This window comes from Octopus bimaculoides, chromosome 4, assembly GCF_001194135.2.
Source record: "Octopus bimaculoides isolate UCB-OBI-ISO-001 chromosome 4, ASM119413v2, whole genome shotgun sequence".
NCBI classification, from domain to species: domain Eukaryota; kingdom Metazoa; phylum Mollusca; class Cephalopoda; order Octopoda; family Octopodidae; genus Octopus; species Octopus bimaculoides.
Window position 1 is genome coordinate 120782101 of NC_068984.1, and position 10727 is coordinate 120792827.

General features: G+C 36.2%; 1 long non-coding RNA gene across 1 annotated transcript in view; it reads right to left on the bottom strand.

Moving 5' to 3' along the window:
* The window catches only part of LOC128247625 (uncharacterized), a 60654-nt gene extending 55033 nt beyond the window's left edge, over positions 1 to 5621 (bottom strand). Inside the window, exon 1 of the long non-coding RNA XR_008264000.1 lies at positions 4105 to 5621. This is a non-coding gene — a long non-coding RNA (uncharacterized LOC128247625). The remainder of the gene's footprint in view (positions 1 to 4104) is intronic.
* Between the last annotated feature and the right edge of the window lie 5106 nt (positions 5622 to 10727).

The following is a 10727-nucleotide window of genomic DNA, read 5'->3' on the forward strand; positions in this document are numbered from 1 at the left end:
AAAGAAGAGAGGTTAAAAACTGGTGTAAGATTTTGTAAGGTTGGTGTGGAAGAGGCAGAAATGTAGTACAATGTTGTCCTGACATTGTCGTAAAGCTCAGTGAGATCAATAGCTAGGGTAGAACAATGAGCAGTGTCGAGGGCTGATTCGGAGTAACTGCGCTGCTGAAAGAAGTGTATTATTCGATGTGATTGGAACATGTAGTCAGTTTCCAGGCTTCCGTGAAAAACCTGTCTGGTCATGAGAAATATTATTTTGAGTGGAAACAGGGAAGGGTTGGCGAAAACAAGGGCATCCGGCTGTAGAAAATCCCGCCTCAACAAATTCCGTCCAACCCATGCAAATTTGGAAAAGTAACTTTAAACGACGATGACGACGACGATGATGAAGATGGTGATGATGATGATGTAAGCTTTGAGATTTATAGGTTAACATACTGAGTTCATTTTGTTTCATCATTTAGATATCTAGGAAAATATGAGATGTAGTATCACATTTACCAATTATTGTTACTTTGTCTTACTTGCAAATACTGTGTGGAAATTACTTTCAATAATACTTCTAATTCTTGATCGTTAAACTAATTTCTTTTCACAAGATTGTCTAGCTATTTTATCTTTTTATTTCTTTATATTTAGAATATTTATTGTCTAGCTATTTTATCTTTTTATTTCTTTATATTTAGAATATTTTTTAAAAATACTTGAACAAAACTTTCATTGATCTACGAGTAAAGATGTTTTGGAAACTTTTGTCTTTATCAAGTATATGTACAAGTATTCTTTTAAAACATCTCCCTCTATGGACCATTGTTATAACGTGTATTATTGCGACTGTATAACGTGTCATAGTCAAATATAATATTTATAAATTCTTTTGATTTTCCGATTCTTTTGATTTTCCGATTCTTTTGATTTTCCGATATCCATTCGCGCGGCTAAATCTCTTCAGTGGAGCATATATGTCCGTACAGCCTCATCCGATGAAAATATGTTAACGGCAACACAGGAAGATACTTACAAGCAATTTTTCCATCGATTGTTTTTAATCAGTTGAAAATACAAATTTAGTTCAAACGTTCTGCTTCAAAGCAATAACTCCAAAGCAAAGCTTATTCCTCTCTTTTATTGTTGATATGTATTGTCCGCACATTTGTTTGTAAGTTCTGTTGCTATAACAACTCATATTATTCAGATTATTACGTCACAATTTTTCTTTCTTTCTTACTTTTTTTATTACAATTCAGATTGTTTTATTCAGAATCGTTAAAGATTACAAGTTATAGACAGAATAGTTAAAGGTTACATAAAATTTCAATTGTTTCATTATATGTGAAAGAAAAAAAAGTAGCACGTAATATCTAAAAAAGCTTGTCAGTCCGCCTCATGGTCCCAGCAGGCAAACTGGAAAAGGTATCGCCCCGAAGGATGGCGTGGGAGACGCGATGGAACAGCCACTCTGACTCACTGGGCTCGCATTTACAGATAGCCAAATCTTCCCCGTTAGTGGTGAGCAGGTATATAGTTTGGGGGCCGAGAACGCCGGAGGTCTCCACTGCCACAGGCACAGCTACAAACCTATCAGAAAGCGGCGGATACTTTGACAGTTTGCTCTTCTGAGCCTAAGGAGTATGGAGTAGCTGTAGATTGCATGAAGAACAATTTACAAGTAAAAAGCAAGGTATCATTTTTATTCACTCAAGTGAATTTAAAATAAGTTTTCTATCCACGTAAATGTCTTTCGTAACTAAATTAAAGCATAAACACAAGGAATTTCATTTCAATTGTTATTAAGCTTGATCGGTACACGCGAAAATTCATCATTCGCATTATTGAGAAATGCTGTTTGAAAATTTAGTCCAAAGTCTCATCTAATGATTTTATAAACTGGTTGTCTAACTCACATATTTCATTATTTTTGTCATGTGCTGGTGGTGTTTAATATAATTTTCTCCGGACGTTTAGTTTTCATTGTATTAAATGATAGATTTTGTATCAAGGCGCTTCAGATATGTAAAAGTTCACAGAATGTTGAAAGACGTTAATGGAACATTGTAGATATATCTATTTCCTAAAAAAACACACATGTATATACATGTACCTGATTGAGCATTGTAAGGTAGAAAAGTGTGCTCCAGGGAGTACATAGATACATACATACATACATACGTACACATACACACACATGCATGCTGCAAGCATACATACATACATACATACATACATACATACATACATGCATACATACATACATAGCTTGGCAGAATAAATGTTGCTATATGGCTGTGAAAAGAGGGAAAGCAGTAAACCAGATTAGTAACATCTCTATCAATGACTTAGCTGTTTCCCCTATATCTGATGAGAAATGTTACAGGTATCTGATAAAAACATATCTTAGAATGTCACCTGTGACAAAACACGTGTCACTAAAGAATATTACAGCCGAATAAAGAAAATTTGGACCTCGGAACTCTCTGCATTCAATAAAAAAGAAAAAAACATTGAGCCACAATGTGTGCGCAGTGCTAGTACTCATACCAACATTTGGGCTGTTTGATTGGACGATTGATGAGATCCGAGCCATTGATGTGAGAACCCAGAAGACACTAACAGGCACACATAATTTCCACATCAACGAAAACAAGGTGGCATCGATCCAAACCGCTCTTCATGACTGGAAACAAACCACCTGAATGCTTACATTCCTTACCCAATATTGTATATCTCTTATTTTATGGATAATTTGAGAAAAAAGGCAAAGAAAGCGCAAGATAGCGTATAAATGCGGAAGCCTGATACAAATATGAAATAATTACAATTAAGTTTCTTTCAGGAGGATGAAAACTGAAGTCGATCTCAGTAGTATTAGATCTCACTGCTGTTTCTCTCTCTTGTGCTTGCGTTAAGTGAAGCACGGAGTCTGGTCGGGCGGTAGAATGTAAGAGGACGAGTGCCTCATATTGAAAGGGCTTGTGGCCCATAAAAAGAAAAGTGGAAGAGGCAAGTGCCTCATTTCAAAGACAGTTGAAATTGAAACTGTAAAGTAAGAGGTTTATAGCCTCAAATTGTAAATTTATGTGTAAATTTATAAAAGAACATTGATTTAGAGAAGCAGAGTTCGGTGGGCGGCTCCTGTCTTCTCCCATTAATACCATATTAATCACCATTCATCTCATCTCATTAATGTCTTTGTCCAGCCCGTAGCTACTCTCTGTGTACTACTTTTATGGCAAATTAAAATGAAATAAAGTAGATGCAGTATGACCGAATGGTTAATATACGCTTCACAACTACGAGATCGCAGGTTCGATCCCACTGTATAGCCTCTTGGCCAAATATAATTTTCTATCGACTCGGGTCGAACCATAAATTATGAGCGAAATTGAGTAGGGGAAAAAGTTTATAGAAGCCCATCGGGTGGACTGTACTGGTAATTCAAAAGTTACAGCCTTGAACGAGTTTCACTGATTCTACCAGAGAATTGTGTTAAGGGTACACTTATCGGTGGAATGCATAGGGCCTTACACGCTAATACTAGAGCAGGAAATTCAGTTGACCGTCCAATTCAATCGTCTTCACCAAATGACGAAGATTCACCACTACTACTACAACCATCACTGCAATACCAGCACCACGAGTGGAATATTGCTGTTGTGGTTCGTAACTGACAAGAGATATTATTATTTCAATATTTGAAGTGAGAGCCATAAATTAGGTTTTCAAAACTTATTACCAGTTTGCCGACATTCGTTATAATCATATAAAATGCGAAAATTTCTTGTTCTAAAACAATGAATATTTTATAGCAAATGAGTCTACGATGATATATAATTTTTTAAAAATTAACATGGGAAGAAAAATAATGTTTTTCACACTTCATTTATTTAAATTCAATTATATATGAATAATTGAAAAATTATTTATTTTCTTTACAAGATGGTGTCTAAACAGTCACTAATATTGACGAAGTATTTTAGCAGAGTTATCTTTTGTATTCGATTATATAATTAAATAAATAAGTTATTTAAGATTTGTTTCAATGAAGCATTGTCGTAAAGTGTAATTTTTTAGATGCAATTGTTGATAGTGAAATTTAGCAATTTACCTTACTTTCGTGGCTAAATCATTTCTGTAATTCATAAATGTTCATTTATTCATGATCGTTTATTCATGTAGAGTTGGTAATATTTTAATGATTTAATAAGGACGTTATGTGATAGTACTAACACTGATTCCTCATTAGTCATTTTCTGGAAATACATACTGCGTTTCAAACATTTTGTTTCTGAAGATTAACAAAAGAAAACTCCTTGCGCGTTTCAAATTTTAGTACAAGGCCAGCAATTTTAAGGGAGAGGTTCAGTTGATTACATAGACACCAGTGCTCATCGATCGCAAAAGGATGAAAGACAAAGTCGATTTCGACAGAATTTGAACTCAGAACGTAAAGATGGACAAAATTCTTAGCAGTAATTTGTCGGGAGTGCTAACTATTCCGCCAGCTCACCGCTTTGGAAACAAAAGTTCCCTGAATAATGTCAAGTATTTCCTTTCAACAGATTTTGTTTGTAAATGCTGTTTCTATAGCAACTCGAATTGTTTAGATTGTTACGTCATAATGATGAAGAAACGTTACAAAATTTAATAGGAAATCATTCATAAACGTAAGAATAATTACTCAAACCAAATCGGAACTTAAGTTTGTAAAGAACCGTAAGTTTTACGTCTAGACTTAAATGAAATTACTACACACACACACTTTATTATGTACGCCAATGATTTTAAAATAAGCTTTCTAAATATCTTTGCCATCCATGTAGCCTAATGTTTATAAAAATTTGCTTTAACAACCAAAATTATCTGTTAAAGTGCAGCTGAGTATAGTCGTGCAGTTCACAGCGCATAAAAAGATAACAAATTTGATTATTATTGTCAAAGTGTGAAGGCGCGTGACTTAGCGGTTACGGTATTAGGCTCATGGTCGTGAGTTCGATTCCTGGCGGCGCGTTGTGTCCTTGAGCAAGACATTTTATTCATGTCACTCCAGTCCACTCGGCTGGCAAAAATCAGTTGTACCTATAACTCAAAGGGCCAGTTTTTTCATGTACTAACTGTATCACGCTGAATCTCCCTGAGAACTACGTTAAGCGTACACGTGTTTTTAGAGTGATCAGCCACTTGCACGTTAATTTAACAAGCAGGTTGCTTCGTGGATTGGTGACCGACGGAGTGCCGCTTATTGTCAAAGTATTTATCAGAATATTCCGAGGATTTTAAATCTTCATAAGGATTCCGAGCTATTTGGCTAAGTTTCTGGTGGTTCCAACATTGTATGTTTTCTAATTGTACTATTTACTTTTACTACTTAGTTTGAATCAGACCGATGCATAAATTTGATTTTACTAAAGATTGATTTCATCATTTTGTATTTTAGTTTTAAAATCGCGTGAAGAAGAGTTTCATGATCACGTGTTGCTATTTCCTTTTGAGTATGTTATTTGCCGTAGCAAAGTGGCGGTATGACATCGTCGAGGGAACACACCTGATGGAAAAATAAAACACGTCTAGAGGCAGAGATCAAACGTCGAAGACGCAAAGAGCGACTCACACTTTCTCGTCTCCCCCAACTCTCCCCTGCGATAAATTCCCCCCCCCCCTGGTCCTCCTATACCGCCTTTGGCCTGAACAGCTACTTCAGGCACCCTTCGCACCCATTAAGATGAAGAGGCTCAATCACTGGCTATAGATCTCTTACTTGGATACGAGTTAACACTGACGACGACGATATGATAGTAATTCCTTGGCTTATGTTGCCATGTCTCTGCTAGGACAGTAGAATCAAAGTTTTAGTTGTTTTTCTTCATGTTCTTAGAACAATGCCACGTATTGTAGTAGCGTGGGGTATGTGAATTGAATCGATTTTCTGATACTTAAGTTTTCTTATGATTGGAGTAAAAAGGATCAGGATCAATAATCCGTGTATAGATTATTGAAAAAGTCATCATGTACTGTCAACGCAATGCAGAAGGTTAAACACTTTAACATTTATTATATCAGAACGCAAAGTCGAAACAAACGGTATTTGAACTAAAAACGCAGAGAAACAAAACTAAATACAGAAAGAGTATAATAGCTTCATCATTCACCTTTATGTGGAAGCGCAATGGCCCAGTGGTTAGGGAAGCGGACTCGCAGTCGGAGGATCACAGTTTCGATTATGTGTGTTTATTGAGCGAAACATCTAACGAGGCTCCGGCAAGGGGTGGTGGCGACCCCTGCCCTGTTGTACTCTTTCGCCCCAACTTTCTCTCACTCTTTCTTCCTGTTTCTTGAGTAACGCTGCGACGGACTGGCGTCCCGTCCAGCTGGTAGGGGGGGGGGATACATACGCCATAGAAACCGGGAAACCGGGCCCATGAGCCTGGCTAGGCTTTGAAAGGGCGACGTTTATCGTTATTTCACCTTTATAGTGACATAATAAACTTGTAGCAGTTATATTGCAAAAGTTAAAAAGAGGCATCGTGTGACATAGTTAAAGAAATATCAATTTGAGAATTGACATGGAGATTGTATTGAAGCGAGTTAGAGTCAGTTTTGATAGAGAATCTCTTGTCAGTGCTGGTAGAAGTCTGTCAAAATATTGCGTAAGGAGGAGTAAGATAAATCATGCTAAGATCACGGGAAGTAAATTACCAGTGTGTGTGTGTATGTGTGTAGGAAAGCTAAAGTCTCTGACTTTCATGATAGCAGAAGTAAACTTGTTTGCAACTGGTAGAAAGAAAAAAAGAAAAAAGAAAAAAATCAGAAAAGTTAACTTTGCAGAAGAAAGAGAATAATTTTAATAGGTTCTGGAATGTATAGCTGTTCTAAAGTCAAACTAGGTCAATGATAATGAAAGTGAATGGCTTTATCTACACTGAACTTTTGTCTCACATAGTTTGGAGGCGAATTTAACAGGTTGAACTGATACGCTCTAAGTGCAAATTACAAGAACAATGGAAGCAAGCCTGAATACCGAGGGTTCGATTCTTGGTTATAAATCCAGTATGTATCCTTACAACTTCAATCAAAGGACTTTGCTTCTAGAATTGGCAGACAAAAAGAAAATTCAAAACAAAAAAAAAAGGAAGAAAATAAAATATTATGAAATGTATATACTTTTCTTCAGAATAAATAGTTTGAAAATCAATAAAATTTTTGTAAAATTGAGTTTATGTTCCTGGCCGGTTCAAACAATTCAGTGAGGGTAAATTATTTTATTATTGAAAATATACAGGGTGGTCCGAAAGTCTTGTTACCCCGACCAAAAAGTAATGAGAACAGTAGAAGAACAAGTAATGCAGTAATCTGTTACCCAACTCAAACCACCACCTGGACGTTTGGCACCTTTGGAATAATAATTTTTGCATGATTTTGGGCCTATCATCCAGTCTGCGGAAAACTGGAGAAATCGCGTTCAGTACTCATTTTATTGGTCGGTGAAGGTTGAAAGGCCAACGTCGATATCAAAAGGATTTGAACTCAGAACTTAGATGGATATGGATGCAATAAACTCGGATAATATTGATTATATGCCTTTTTTTTGCCTCTTCTTTTTCCCCAGCACACAGTACATTGACCAAGAGATTTTTGTTCCAGAATCACAGAAAACTTCTTGTCACTACTTTTAATACCACTTCCTAATATCTCATACCGTCTCATTGCATTCGGTATATAAATGGTGAAATTATCAAATGGAAGCTAATCAAAAATATCTGAAAAGAAATAAGAAACAAAGTATTAATACTCTCTTTAAGTAATTTAACGTTTACAAAGAAGCACTATCTTGGACCTACAAGTCTAATTATAATTATTTGAACAACATTTCTAAACTTAATTTAATTAGTCGCAAAGTTTAATCTTGGCTATTCAATCACATTTAACTTCTCTATCTTTCTACCTTTCTCTTTTTTCCGTTGAAATAAAGTATGAAATGAGACGTAGAAATCGAATAATAGAGAATGAAATGCCAGAACTGAAGCCAAAGTGAAAGGAAAATCATACTGAGTTAACGAATATAAAAATGTTAAATGAACAGTATTGGAATGATTGCATTATAAAGAAATCCTTTTGAAAATTTTAGTCTGACAAACTATTGTTGGTTCTTTTGAAAGGGGAAAAAATACTAAAAATTTAAAAATATTTGTAGTTTATGCTTGCTATTACAGAGTAAATTATAAAATCTAAATATACGATTATAATTATAGCGTCATTATTATGGTGAATTTTCAGAATCACTACAGCATTGGGCAAAAATGCTTTCCGGTATTTGTTTCGGATTTTTAGTTTCTGAGTTCAAATACTACCGAGTTCAACTTTGCCTTTCATTCTTTCCGGGGTCGATAAAATAAAATATCGGTCAAATACTTGGGTCAATATAATCACCTGTTCTCTCTATAAACGTGAGGCCTCCTACCTGTGTTAGAAATTATCCGCGCGGTGATTTGGCAGAATCAATAGTTGGTCATCCACTAGAAAAGTTTCAGTACACTACTGACGCATCATGGATGTTCTTTGTCATATCTGTTATAAAATTTGAATCCCAAGGTGTTCATGTGTGTCCCACTCAAATTGGGACACTGGAAGGTGGTGCCGGCATATGTAAATGGCATCACCTCATATCATCGCACAATATCCTATCAAAGTGGTTGGTACCGTATTGAAGAGGTGTAAGGTGTTTACAAGAATATGCATCAAATAGAACATGTCAATGAACTTGCAACCCAGCATCTGAAGATGCACATCTATACCGGATGTTTATAGCTTGTCCGATGATCATCTTATGGTTAGAGGTTAAGCTTCAGGTCAGAATTTCATGTAGATAGGCACATAGACGACATCATGTGCAGGGTGCTAGCTTCACCCAGAAATAGGTTGTGAGGTCATGAAATAGGCCATGAAAGGTCGGACCGTGATATAAACTCACTCACCGAGTTTATTACATATTGCATCCTGGTCGCTGTACCTTGCTCCATATTTTATATAATCTGATTGGAGTGTCTGTCATTTCGCTTCATGTAAAAGGGACGTATTCCACATGTAAGGAATTCAGTCTGCTACCAGCAACATCAACGCAGAGGGTTCGGTATGTAGTGATTTATAATTCACAGCCATGCATTTTTACTGAGGTATCTACAGATATTCCTGGACAGTCAACAACTGTGGTAACCATATGTGATGCACGGTTGCCCTCAGTTCGACTTTTTGATATTGTTCTACATCAATACTGGGTGCCTGGTGTCTAGGATACTCGCTATTCTGTAGCAGACATACAATGGAGCCGGTGGTAAATCCACCCTCGCATTCCAGAGAGCAGTCCTGGGCAAGAGCTGAGCTGTAATACCCCAAGGAAAACTGGAAATCAATATAAATCAGTCGATCGGTCAATTCCAGAGAGTTCCCAGCCAGGAAATAATGGAAAGCTACTAGATATCCATGGAGGTCTCACAACACTACCAAAGACCGTGTACAGTGATGTCATTTCAAATGAATACTTTTACTGCCTTTTCAAAACTGGCCTCGTGTCTAAGGGAAACAAATGCTATCATTTTAGTTGTTGGTGCTATAATTTGTATTAATGGGCAATTGTAAGGCCAAAACTAAATCTCTCCAGAAATGATGGTTCGTTGTATCTAGTTCATTACATTACAGTCGTCTTTTATTCCTCTGTTGTCATAAATTTGTTTTAAAAATGATGAAACAAGAAGATACTGGATTGAGCCAATAAACTGCATTTCTCTTTTATAATAACTGCCTTGTTAACAACTACAACATAAATAATAATAATAATAATAATAATAATAATAATAATAATAATAATAACAATAACAATAATAATAATAATAATAATGATAATAATAATAATAATAATAATAATAATAATAATAATAATAATAATAATAATAATAATATGAACTTCTAACTTGCCTCTTGAGAACTCTGAGAGTTCTAATAATAATAATAATCCTTTCTGCTGTAGGTAAAAGGCCTGAAATTTGGGGAGGGGATAGTCGGTTTCATCAACCGCAGTTTTTTCACTGGTACTTAATTAATCGACCCCGAAAGGATGAAAGGCAAAGTCGACCTCAGCAGAATTTGAACTCAGATCGTGAATAAGTATTATCATGTACATTGTTTTGTCTTGGTATAAAAGATGGATTACAACAAAAATTATGTTCAATACCACAGATTTGTTTGTCAGTTGTTTGACCTTAACCAGTTGAGCATGTCCCTTGGTGGCTGACGATGTGTGCATCTCTGATCATGAGCAAAAGTAGTGGGGGAGCATCATAGCCATGTGTTGATAAGAATTCTTTGAGGCTTGAATAATTCACCTCTGGAAACATGGGCGTTTCGTTCAGTATCTTTAAACAACCCTTATTCAGGGACCTTTTTAGCGGGAAGGGCTACTCAAGCTGAAGAAAATTCAAACTGGGCCCTACCTGCAAGGTCATGCGCTGTTTCTCTTGATATGAGATCACCATGTCGTGCACATTTGGTTGTGATGCATGTGTCTGGTGTACCCTTATCAGACGGATAATCATGATGGGTATACCGGACTTCGTATATTTTGCTCCAGTATCACTTTGATGGTATGCACTGCTCTCTTACTGAATACTACTACTACTACTACTACTACTACTACTACTACTACTACTACTGCTGCTGCTGCTGCTGCTGCTACTGCTA